General features: G+C 44.3%; 1 protein-coding gene across 3 annotated transcripts in view; it reads right to left on the bottom strand.

Moving 5' to 3' along the window:
- Positions 1 to 13,543, bottom strand: part of DENND2B (DENN domain containing 2B) — a 154,008-nt gene that overhangs the window by 116,601 nt on the left and 23,864 nt on the right. The window contains exon 1 of one of the 3 annotated variants that reach the window (XM_044258779.1): positions 7,817 to 7,834. The exons of the other annotated variants lie outside the window; for them this stretch is intronic. The gene's annotated coding sequence lies outside the window, so the exon portion shown is untranslated. Of the gene's footprint in view, positions 1 to 7,816; positions 7,835 to 13,543 lie in introns of those variants that run through there. 3 annotated transcript variants of the gene reach the window in all.

A 13,543-nucleotide genomic window follows, 5' to 3' on the forward strand; every position in this document is an offset into this window, starting at 1 on the left:
GAAAATTAACCTTAAGTAATGACTGTGAAGACTTACACAGCATCAGGCAATGCTAATTGCACCTCACAAAGCTATAATTACACTATACAACACAAACACATATAAGTGAAAAAGAAAGACATTCCAACAAAGTGCTGGGATAGGATTTAGAACAGTCAGTCAACCAGATACCCTCCATCTTTCTGAAAAGGTTCTGACATAGAACATACCGCCACTATGGCTTCTAGAACCTTCCATTCAGAACTTGGTAAGCGGGCTAGCTTTGGCACTCCATTACCACTCAGGACTCTCTTTTCTGAGTTCTTTTGCTTTCTCTCCTTCCCCCACCAAGTCATCCATTCATATTTTTAACTACATATAAGCTCTTCTGAGAAATGTGATCATTTCTTATTAGTCTTTGAATTTCCAACTGGCTATAATACTGTGCTTTCTTTACACATAATAAGTGGTCAGTATTTATTGAATAGGCAATATCATGGGCAAAACTCCAGAACAAAGAAATATGAAAAGTGGCAAGGACATGGAGAAGGAAGCACCAGCCACTAGAGATTAAGTACAAGTCATACTAAAACATAAAACTAAACTTTCATTTAATAAAGTTAATATAAGGGGCCACCTGGGTGGCTCAGTCGTTAAGTGTCTGCCTTCAGCTCAGGTCATGGTCCCAGGGTCCCGGGATAGAGGTTGCATCAGGCTCTCAGCTCAGTGGGAAGTCTGCTCCTCCCTCTCCTACTTCCCCTTCTTATATACCCTCTCTTGCTGTCTCTATCTAATAAATAAAATCTTTTTTTTTTTAATAAAAAATAGGGGCACCTGGGTGGCTCAGTGGGTTAAAGCCTCTGCCTTCGGCTCAGGTCATGATCCCAGGGTCCTGGGATCAAGCCCCGCATCGGCTCTCTGCTCAGCAGGGAGCCTGCTTCCTCCTCTCTCTGCTTGCCTCTCTGCCTACTTATAATCTCTGTCTCTCAAATAAATAAAATCTTCAAAATAAATAAATAAAAAATAAAGTTAATATAAAATTATTACAGAGCATAAAGGAGACAATATATGTGCAACAGTGATAGATAGAAAGTGATCTATAAACAACAGTTTGGGGTTTAATATATAATATGCATACCTATTTCCATGATATATATTTGAATATCATATAAATAAACACGTACATATACACACACATTTATCAAAGAATGACAGGGACACAATTTTTCTGGATTTCAGAAAAACTTCTCTTGATCTTAAGGATAAAACAGAAATACACTGGCAGCTGGATGGTCTGGTAATTCAGGACAGCTGGGCCCAAACGGTGCTGCAAAATGGATCATCAACTAGGAAGAAGCGCTCTGGAATTCCTAGAAGTTTGGCCATCTGTTTTAGATCCTATCACGGTCACCCTTTTTATCAATGACTTGGGGAAGACATGCTTAACTAAAATGCTTACGGCAAACTAAATGGAAGGATTGTTAATATATCAGAATCAGGAAGAAAGGCCCCCACAAACAGGAACCATTGGTTAAATATAGCAATATGGCATTTAAAATATATATATGTTATTTTACTCTTAAGTTTAGAAAAAAAGAACTGCACTAATAGGATGAAGACAGTAGAAGTGAAGGAGACTTGAGAAATGGTTCAATATGAGTCAAATGATGAGTTAATGTGATTTTTAGGTTCACTGACTAAAATACAGAGCCCAGATCAAATGAGGTCCATGTCTTTACCCTGGTCCATACCTATTAGAACAATAGTGTATCTAGGGGGACACACACTATATTGGAAGACCCAGGGAAAAATGGAGTCTTAATATCATCTCAGACAAGTATACTAAAGGAAAAAAAGAAAATCAAGTTTCTATGGAGCCTCTTAAGCTGAGAAATAAGCTCACATGTCTGGTTCGTGAGGCTCTTAAGTCTTCATACAGAACACAAAGATACCACTTTTAGCCCCACGGAGTCATCTCTGGGGGCTCATGGCTAGACGAGGTAAAGAAAGCTCATGGGAAGAAGGGCCAGCTGAGCCCTGCCTGATCAGCCCTCTGTCCTCACACTGGAACCTCCTATTTGGGGTTCTGAGCACCCAAGCTTTAGTAAGGACACAGGGAAGCTCAGGAATCTCAACAATTCTTACCCATCATCTCCCTGAACTATGTTTCATCATAATCAAAATTACAAGGTGGTATTTTAAACTATCAAAGCGAATTCTTGTGGATCTTTAGCCCTCTCTACTAAGCCGTCATCTGATAGCTGTCGGTGAGCAAGGACTCGGGTCTGACTATCCTAACAGAAACATTAGACTGCAGGAATGCAGCATTTCAGCTCCATCAGGCATTACTGGGATATATAAATACCAGCTTATCTCCCATAATGGAAAACTACGATGCTTCTTCTAGGTGCCTAAGAAGAATCACTAAGAGAGAAGAGCAGCAGCCCCTCAATACCCACTTCTCACCCAAGGAACGTGGAAGGAGACCCTGGTCTGCAGATGACTGTCATGCTAAATATAAGATGCCATTTTTTTAAGCCATTTTCTCTCTTTTTCCCAAGGACAAGAATCTAGAAGTTTCCAGAATGATTAGCTCCTTAACAATACATGTACTAGGAGGGGGTGCCTGGGTAGCTCAGTCAGTTAAGCCTCCAACTCTTGATTTCAGCTTAGCTCATGATGTGAGGGTCCTGAGACTGAGCCCCGTGTCAGGCTCCACATTCAGTGGGGAGTCTGCTTCTCCCTCCTCTCCCGCTGGCCCTCCCCCTACTCATGCTCTCTCTTCCTAAAATAAATAAATAAATCCAAAACCAACACGTGCACTAGGTATATCCCAATTTTATGTAAAATAGAGCTAGTTGCCTTTTGTGTACAAAGAGGTGCTTTCAAACGTTCATTCATTTAGAGATCAATATAGAGGAACCTATGCACTAGGGGGAAAAATTGAGCCCCAGGTTGCAAGGAAGGGAAGATAAATGAAGATGGGAAGACAGAGGAATGTGAAGGGAGAGAAGAGAGCAATTTAAGATCCGGGAAGGACAGAAACAGAAGGACACCTGTTTGGAAGTCTAAGAATAGCATATTTGGGGGAATTCCTAAGCATTACTCCCAAGGATGTCAAGGGACTATTTGAGTACCACTTAGCCTTTTGAAAGAAAGAAAGATTTCAGAAAGCCTATTATTCCTTCAGTGTCAGGGTTCCTTCCCGAGTTAACAAGATGGCCCAAAGCCCATGTAACTGGTTGGCTAACACGGCTAAATGACTGGGAGGAAACAGGGCAGAGTACAAAAAAAAAAAATGTGTTGAGGACCACTGTCCCCAGCGCAGCGATGCCAGCAGAAGGCTTCTTTCTCCTAAACTGTGGGACTCCAGAGGCCAAATCTCAAAGACGCTGGCTCTCCTGAAACCTGAGCAAGCCAAGGAAGAGTCCTCAAGGTGAGGAACGACTGCAGCCACTCAGGTGAATGCAGAGAACACCTGAGGTGCGTGGGACACACGTCTTCCAAGGAAAAGGCCTCCAGGAGCTGAGGAGAGAAAGTCTCCTTGGGGAAAATTCACCACGAAGATGAGGCCTGACTCTATGTCCTCCCAAGAGAATAACCACTGCTTATTAAATTCTTGTTCCTTTTCAGACTCAGGGTATATCCAGACACAGCCAGCTGAAGCACAGCCAGCAGCCCATCACAGAGGGCCAGAAACCCAGAGACAGCTGCAAGAGTGTGACAGGCAAACATGAAGGCTCTACTTGGGATCTGCAGGTTCACAAAATGCTTCTGAGGACACCAAAGGTGACCTCTACTTCTCTTTTTTCAACCATGACCTCTCCCTGCTATCTCTCCTGCTGTATGGGCAGTGACAATAGACACAAGAGGAAGGATCAGGAGCTATTATTTTTTTTTAAAGACTTTATTTATTTATTTAAAGAGAGAGAGAGGGAGAACAAGAGGGGAGGAAGGGCAGAGCGAGAGGGAGAAGCAGGCTCCTCACTGAGCAGGGAGCCCGATGTGTGACCTATGGGATCACGACTCAAGCCGAAGGCAGATGCTTAACGGACTGAGACATCCAGCCGCCCCAGATAAGGAGCTATTTTAACAGGAAAGAAGAATGTGAAGGATGACTGACTGTGAAGATAAGGAGATTCTGGCTCTGATCACTGGGAGCCAGTCACCGCATTAGGGATATAGACAAACCAGGATAGTCCACGGTGATTCCACTGCATTAGGATATTTCAGGATATTCCACGGCTTTGCTATAGTCATGTCTGAGTTCAACAAAGAAGGGAAGTCACTCCAACACAGGAAGTTGTTCAGACAAGACAGACAAAAGTGGGAAGAACACTCTTCTTGGAGGATGGGGTGATGGACAAGAAAAGTAGTGAAGAAGAAAGAATAAAAGAGGAAAGGAAGGAAAGAGAAAGAGGGGAGTGGAGGTAAATGTGTGTGTGTGTGTGTGTGTGTGTTTTAGGAGGAGAAGAGGAGAGGATGTGGATAATGCAAACAGAGCCATAAATGTAACTCTGCAAATATCAAGCTCTTGGCTGCTGATTTCACTGCCCATAGTCTCGGAACAGCAGAGTTGTGTCCTCCTAACTACCTTCTAGGTAGTTAGGTTCTGTGGTCAGCACAGAACGTGAAAAACACGTGAAGTCAAATTACTCTCGAAATTCTCTTAGAAAAGTACCACCTGGAAACCAGCCCATCTCCCAGAAAACCCAATTCAGTACTTTTCATATACATTTTTTGTGCACTCATCAGAATCTCAAAACTAGGGCACCTTGGTGGCTCAGTCAATTAAGCAGCTGCCTTCTGCTTGGGTCATGATCCTAGAGTCCTGGGATCAACCCCTCATCAGGCTCCCTGCTCAGCAGGGAGTGTGCTTGTCCCACTCCCTCTGCTGGCCAGTCTGCCTGCTTGTGCTCCCCCTCTACCTCTCTGTCAAATAAATAAATGAAACCGTTTAAAAAAAAAAGACTCTCAGAAGTAGAAGGACCCAAGGAATCCATCTTCCTTGTCTAGTAATTCTAAAAAAAAAAAAAAAAAAAAAAAAAAAAAATCGTAGTAGTAAAATCATTCATCTGGTCTGAATGCTTCTGAGTTAGCTTCATTTTACTCAGAGGTCAGTAATCTCCTGTCACCCAACTAGACAGGACTCTTCCCTGATCCCACACTTCTTCTCCATGTACTCTTCTCTTCAAATTCCCCTAGGAGATAGAAGACTGAGACTGGAGGCCCAATTCTACCACTAAATAGCCCTGTGAGGTGGAAATAGCACCTTCCCCTTTTTTGGTTCTAATCCCTATATGGAAAATAAAGCCAGACTAGGTGAACTCTAAGAGCCCATACAATTCTGAGATACTTACTGAATGAAAAAGTGCTTTGAACAGTGCAAAGCATCTCATAAATGTAAGCTATCAGTAACAGTTCATTCTGATAGGGCAGACATTCTGACATCTTCTGCCTTTCCCTCAATTCCATCCTTCACATCCATGTTATGTCCTACTTGTTCTACTTCTAAATATTCTCTAGGATATTCTTCTTGCTGATATGCCATATTCTTCAGTAGGTTTCCTTTCTTTTTTTTTTTTTTAAAGATTTTATTTATTTATTTATTTGACAGAGAGAGAGATCACAAGTAGGCAGAGAGGCAGGCAGAGAGAGAGGAGGAAGCAAGCTCCCAACCGAGCAGAGAGCCTGATATGGGCCTCGATCCCAGGACCCTGAGACCATGACCTGAGCTGAAGGCAGAGGTTTAACCCACTGAGCCACCCAGGCGCCCAGTAGGTTTCCTTTCTTCCAGTCTCTGTCCTCTCCAAAATTACCCTACTTTCTTCTACAAGAGTGGTTTCCACAAATTCCCACCTCCACTGACTGCCTCACTTTCATATCCTATTCACCAAGGCGGAAGTTCCAGGCTTCAACTTTCCAGCTCTGAGCAGCCACACCTACCACTCCCAAGGCAGACTATCCCAGTGACCCTGACCATGCCACCTTCCTTCTAGGATCTTGCTCTTCTCCACATCCAGAACACTTCCTACCTCTCCTTTGCTTATATCTAGTTAATCTAACTTTCAAAGACCAAAAAAGAGTCTGCCACCTCCAAGAAAGCTTTCCAATAGTTTTAATATACATCTTTCACATTCCTGAACTATAGATATATACAGTTTGTAACCAAACACAGTTAAGATCTTTGATATCTTCTAATTGTTTAACAGATTTTATCTCTCTTGGAGATTATAGGTTCCCTCAGGCAGCAAACAAGATTGATGTAATATTTGCATCACAATGCTGGTTGAGCTGAAAAATTCCACAAGTACTTGATGACTGCCTAAAGGCTGAAAAGCAAGACCTGGGTTTTCTCTCCTGCCCTTGACCATTGAAAGGAAAAGTTGGGGGCACAGGAGGGGAAAGGGGAGGGGTGGAATCAATACTCTTCCCAACTCCTTCCTGCTCTCACCCTCTCTGAGGTGGAAAGGCCCTCTCTATCATCACAGGTTCAAATCAACCTATTCTCTAAGGATGAGTCTTCATGTCCTATCAGTCTATGCGACGGCAGCAGCTGCTCACAATCCCTGACAGTAATGGAAAGGTAAGGGGAAGAGAGAGACATGGAGGGAAGAAAGGCCAAGATTAGCAATAATTTTATAATACACATTTCAGGTTTGGGCCCTTGAGGATGGTCTACTTCAAATTAAGCCCCCTCTGTTCTCAAACCCCAAAGAGACAGGGGCATCAATGAAAACGTTCTGACACCTGCCAGGGCACAGACACCTCTGCAGGCTGTGTCAGTGAGGACTGGCAGCTGCAAATCTGCTTCTTCTCATCCTCAGGGAGCCAGGAAACTGGGAGATGGGGCTCTGGCTGGCCAGCCCACTTTCAGACCCAGTGCCTCTGCCTCAGAACACTCTAGGCCAACCCCTGGTGAAGGAAAACCACTTAGGTATAATACAGATGCAAAGTGGGGAGGAAGGCATTCATGGCCATCATACCTGAGGTATTCAGCAAGGCAAGCACAACTGAGCATGTCCAAACCCACTCCCTGTGACGACTGGCTTCCAGCTACTCCGGAACACACCTCTGCAAAAATTGCCAGCTTCCACGTTCGCCACAGCCAACCATTCCCTCTCCAGATTTACTGCCTTTTCCACAGAAGTTTTACTCCCTCCCTCCACCTCCAGCTGCCAAACACACACACACACACACACACACACACCCCTCCTTGGGTAGTACGTAGGCAAGGAGCTTCTCTCTCAGGCTCATCTTCTGCCCAGCATATTCATTCCTTTTAATGCTCTTTTGGGTCCTTTCAACTTTACAGGAGCAGACGGTGGTGCCCTCTGTTAAGATTTTGACAGGTGAAGGGGCACCTGGGTGGCTCAGTTGTTAAATGTCTGCCTTCAGCTCAGGTCATGATCCCACAGTCCTGGGATTGAGCCCCACATCGGGCTCCCTGCTCATTGGGAAGTACTTCTCCCACCCCCACTCCCCCTGCTTATGTTCCCACTCTCACTGCCTCTCTGTCAAATAAATAAACAAAATCTTAAAAAAAAAAAAAGATTTTGACAGGTAAAGGTGGCACCTGCCTTTAAGGACAAGAAGATGCCAACATGAACCACTGGGCATCAACATGCCCTGACTGGGAAGACAGCCAGCTATATGGCAACCAGAATACAGATCCTCTCACCTGCCTCTGAGCTCCTTCCTCACAAAGGGCATCTGCTGCACCCGTCTCTACTGCAAGATCAAGGAAACAGCACCAATCTCCCTCCACCCTCCCTCCCAGAGTGGCAAGGATACAGGGAAGCGAGCTGGAAACTTTTAAGACGAATCAGTACCATACCATAGCCCATGAAAAGCGAGCTCCTGTTTCCTCCAGGACAGCAAGAAACGGCAATTCCAGCTTCCAATTTCTTCCAGCTCCTGGGGATCTCCAGTGACCGGCCTCCGTGGAACTGCCTTAGTACTCAGCATCAGAGGCCTGAAGCAACTGCACCCCGCAGAGCCCTAGAGGCAGACGGCTGGCCAGAAAGGAATGTAGACAGTGGGAAGTGCCAGCTAAGAAGGAAACCAAGAGCTTACCACAGCTTCCGGGGCCCAGAAGGGGATGATCCAGGCTCTCAGAAGGGCTCTAGTAGCTCACAGACCTTGAAGGTCCCCATATCTGAAAGCCCAAAAGAAAAGTACAGCAGTGGGAAGACACCCAGGTAGAACAAGTCTGGGCTGGCCCCAGATGGCTTCTAGTGAGCAGTGGCTACATTTGAATATGAGCAAGAGTCTCAGAAACAAACCCTAGGGTACCAACAGCCCCAGAAAAACTCAAGGCAGGCCTGGGGTGGGGATGTCTGAACCTCGTAGTGTAAGCTTTTGCTGATGGCTTTATCACCTGCTTTCTATCCAGAGGCTTCATTTTCCCCCACATTCTTAGGGGAGGAGGGTGGAACCAGACGGGGTACCCAACATCTGACTGGAAAGTAAAGCTGGTAAGCAGATGGGCTTCACAGGCTCCAATGGCTCCCAGCTCTATTCCCTACTCTCTCTGTCATGCTTCAGAAGTCATAAAACTTTTTCCATTCCTACTGTGAGGTGCAGGCTTCCCAAGAAGCCCCACCGCATTTCCCAGAAGCCCATATGCGAGGCAAGGCTAAGCAAAAAGGAAGACCTTTCTTGCAGAAGGTCTTTTTCCAATTGTCACCTATTATGGCTTTGTGAGGGTCTGTCCCAGGATAAGCTAGAGGAAGGAGCAGAATTCAGAAAGGAAATTAGAAATGTCTTCTTTTTAGAAGTGTCCATATTAAGAGTATCAAAAGAAAATAATCAGATAACTTTAATTTAAAAAACTAGTTAAATCTTAAAAGGCTTTCGGTTCCAAGAAAAGGGCAATTCCTAATAAAGATACTAAAGAAGGCAGATAATGCTTTCCCATCTCATATCCAACCCTCAGTTTGGAAACCCTCATCAGTTGTTAGCATTAACACAGAATGCACAGACACAAAGAAACACACATGCATATTCCCTCCTCAGAGCTTTGTGCCCATAGCCAAAACTGCAAGACCCCTTCCAATTTCAGGTCCCAGTGGGAACAGGACAGGCTAAGAATGAGACGAAGGCTTTTCCCAAGCAAAGGCTTTGGCCGCCAACAGGACTGGGGGTGGCCTGAGACCGCCCCCCCACGTGCGGGAAGGTGGCTGAGCACCCGGAATCTCCCCTTCCTCCACAGCACCAGGAAACCAGCTGATGTCACCTTTCTGGTAGCCACATGTCTGCCTCCCAGCCTCTGGGATTCTGCCCATGCTCACCTCAGAATTGCACAATAAGCGTCTGTAGCTGGTTAGTCCAGTTACTTACAACAGCCTGGTACCAATGAAGCAGAGGTGAAAGGTTTGCTACTTGGAAGACCCATTAGTCTCACCCCGCCCTGAGGCTACAGATTTTATTCTCAAATCTTGACCAAAATACATGCTGCTTTTTTAGGGAGATGAGACCAAAATGAGCTCAACCCACCCCTGGGTACCAGAGAAAGAAGGACAAAGAAAGAGGAAATCAGCTCTGGAGGAACTTCTCTAGAACTAAATGATACACACTGTCCCCAGGCAAAAACACAGGGATAAGCTTTCCCACTCCAACAGGAAATTCTCAGTCACTTGGAACCTAATGGAGCTTGGAATTTTATTCAAAAAGTTGTTTCATTTTCCTGAACTGTTCATTCCATGAGGAGATGTGGCAGTTTACACCCAGAGCACAGGGATATCTTCAGTTTTCATAAATTGGCTGCAGATTTCTCCCGCTGGAAATGTACACAGCTTCAAACTAGGAGCTTTCCATTTAAGACCTGATACAGCATCACAACAAGAATGTTTTATTTCCCACTCAAAAATAGGAGGGGAGGGGCACCTGGGTGGCTCAGTGGGTTAAGCCTCTGCCTTCGGCTTGGGTCATGATCTCAGGGTCCTGGGATCGAGTCCCATGTTGGGCTCTCTGCTCAGCAGGGAGCCTGTTTCCCCCCTTCTCTCTCTCTGCCTCTCTGCCTACTTGTGATTTCTCTCTCTGTTAAAATGAATAAATAAAATCTTTAAAAAAAAAATAGGAGGGGATAATTCAATTAACTCCACCAAACAACAGGTTTAAAGAATGTGGTCCTGTCATAATTAGACCATGAATTTCAAAGTAGGGGTAATTCTTCAGTCTTTAAACTAAAGTACTTCTTGAAGTGACACAAAGTGGGGAGAAAAAGAGCTTAGGCCAAGGCAGGCACGGCAGATTCCAGCACCTCTAACTACCTCCTAGAAACTCAGATAAAAGGCAGGACCAGGACCACACCTTCCTGCTTCAGTTCTAGGCATGCCTTGGCAGCACGTCTCTCCCTCTCCATAGGACAGGAATACAGTTAGCCCCTTCCGAGGCACCAGTACCAGCAGGGGCCAAAGCGTGAAGACTATGATCACTCCTTTATCAGTCAGTCACTTTTATGAGTTGAAGATCTTTCCCAAAGAAACAATATTAGACATGGTAGTTGGATGCCCAGATAAGCTCATTATTGAATAACATGGCCAAAATACTGTTGATATATAATAAACCTACAAAAAATACCTATGTAAATACTAGGAGTAAAATAAAATGTTATAGAAATAAAACTAAATAATTTTTACATATCCAAAATTGTGGTCCTAGAAGGAGGACAGATTAATTACAAGATAGGTATTTTTAGAGATTTCAAAAGGCATTCAACAAGGACAGGACATGTAACACTGATTTTTCACACCACCTAATTTCATTCCCAAATGTCTGACTTTCCTTTGCAAAGGGTTCTGACGTCATGCTTCTCAGCTATGATTAGGGCTAGCTTTTCCTCCACACTCAAAGAGGCAAGGGGACAAGGAGGGTACTTCCTAAGATAACCAAGCAAAACAGGAGAGAAAGAGGATGGAAGAGGGTTAAAGAGAATAAGAGTGGGGTTTAAAAAACACCTACCTGAGGGTGACAGTATGAGCTATGATTGATGAAAAACACAGAAGCCAGAGGGCTCATGAGGATCCAGAACTGGGGTGGCAGAGGGCACACCAGGCATCACCTGACAGCTAGCAGGTGGGCCATCTTCCTTGGACAATTTGGTTTAATACCAAATGGGATGGGGGGAAATGCCAAATAGCCAGACATGGGCTCACAACCTTTATCAAGCCCAAAGCCAAGCCATTATTTTGCCAAGATGATGTTGACATTCTCAATGAACACGTCTACAAAGCTTACAGGAAATGCTTACTGCCTGTTCCCTCAGAGTTGGATGATTTGGAGTACCTAGCTGTCTGAAGAACAGGAACTATCCCAGAGTTCTAAGTCACCCAGCTCTAACAGTCCCAGTAAAGTAGAGGTTGCCCTCATTTGCAATACAGGGTCAAGAGGGAGTCAGAGCTTACAGAATACAAAAAAATAAGGGATGGGCACTCTGGTATACGTCAAAAGGACTAAGAGATAAATAACTGCAGAACAGCAAAGAAGATCCAGTTGTAAGTATATAGAGTCGATTAAGTAACTCCACACCCAGAACTATTTCATTCAGTTCTGTGTTTCAGCACCCAAGAGCCTCCCAGGGTTGGGCATAGCAATAGTGTGTCCAGAAACTTAAAACTTCTCACTAACCCCACAGAAACAAGTATCCTCAGCACTCATTTAGGAAAGTTTCTGCTGATTATGTCTGACAAAGGATCCCAAGACAGCAAAAGACTCTGGAGGCTGTCTTCATCCAACTCATTCTGAACTGAAGAAACCAATGGAAACCTTTAACTGTAAAGAGAAAGGCAAAATCTGATAAAATCCCAGAATTATTTCAGAAGGGGACTGGTAGGGATAAGGGAGAAAAAAAATGAAGCTCTCTGCCTATCTGAGTATGTGTACAAGGGGGCTGTGGTTTACACAGGAAGATTTTTTTTTTTTCAATTTTTTTTTCCAATTTATTTATTTTCAGAAAAACAGTATTCATTATTTTTTCACCACACCCAGTGCTCCATGCAAGCTGTGCCCTCTAGAATACCCACCACCTGGTACCCCAACCTCCCACACCCCCGCCACTGCAAACCCCTCAGATTGTTTTTCAGAGTCCATAGTCTCTCATGGTTACACAGGAAGATGTTAAACCACTTTGCTTCTCCTTCAAACACCTGCCTCTCATGAACACCAAGAGGGCATCTCTCAGTTCTTCTGTCTACTTTTATTTCCTAGTTCCTGGTGATAGGATCCCCCAGATTCCCCCCTTCGTTGCTGCAATCACCTTTAGGGCACAAAAACTGGAACACAGCCATGCACAGAAGGAGTGATCAACAAATGCAGAAGTTGGACATGTTAGGAAACATTTAAGGTTTCTGGAAACTACAACATCCAAGGACCATTCTCCACATGATGAGAAAATCAAAGCCAGGTGAGGATCTGGGCTGAGTTTCAAATAAATATTCCTGGGTTTATAAAAGAGATAGAAGGTAGGAAGTGGAATTCTGGAACCAAACCCACAGAAGGCCAATCCCCCCACATCCCAAGGGTGATAGCAAACAGGTGTGGACCCAAAGCAACCCCAGGGATGGACAAGGCAATGATCTCCTGAAGTCATCCTGGTCAAGAAATTTCTACCATTTTGGGCACCTGGGTGGCTCAGTGGGTTAAGCCTTTGCCTTCAGCTCAGGTCATGATCTCAGAGTCCTGGGACTGAGTCCTGCATCGGGCTCTCTGCTCAGTAGGGAGCCTGCTTCCCCTTCTCTCTCTGCCTGCCTCTCTGCCTACTTGTGATCTCTTTCTGTGTGTCAAATAAATAAAATCTTTAAAAAAAAAAAGTTCTACCATTTTGTTATCACACTTTAGACTTTTTCAAAGTGATTATATACATTACTTTTATCTGCGTTTGAATTTGCATTTCCTTTTGGTTCCACTAATGATACTCGTAGTAATGGTTCTCTACCTCTAGCCTCTCCACTCTCTCCTTGATCCCCAGACTTACTTGCTGGGTTCCCAGCTCATGTCCCCAGATTTCCTGTCTTTTTTATCATAAGGTCCCTTTCGACAAAAGGAAATTGAGACATAGAAATGTGCCTTGCACAATATCACACCACAAATTAGTAGTGAAGCAGGGACTAGAATCCAATTCTCCGAACTCCTGCACTCTTGCCACTGACCACAATACCTCCGCTTCAGGAGAACATCTGCCCTAGAGCACCAAGACCAAGAATCAAAACAGTTTATCTGCATGTCTTCTTAAGCAAAACAACACAGCCAGAATGTTTGGCAGAGACTAACTAAATATTTCCTTTGTGATCTACACTGGAGGGGAAGACTGTGGGAGTGATGTAGGCGCAGCACGCAGGAAAACTGAAGGAAAGACCACTGCTAGACAAGCAGATGGGTGGCACAAAAGGAAAACCCAGGCTTAAACTGAAGATAAGCTAGGGGCAGGGAATCAGATTTAAAAAAAAAAAAAAAAAAAGTTGAGATTTATAAATAGGATCCTAGATCTAAATATGAATGTAAATGGGCTGTCATCTAACAACTGACCAAACAGAAGTCAGAAGAAATTACATGACAGTACCAA

This window comes from Neovison vison, chromosome 7 (genome assembly GCF_020171115.1).
Source record: "Neovison vison isolate M4711 chromosome 7, ASM_NN_V1, whole genome shotgun sequence".
Classification (NCBI taxonomy): Eukaryota; Metazoa; Chordata; class Mammalia; order Carnivora; family Mustelidae; genus Neogale; species Neogale vison.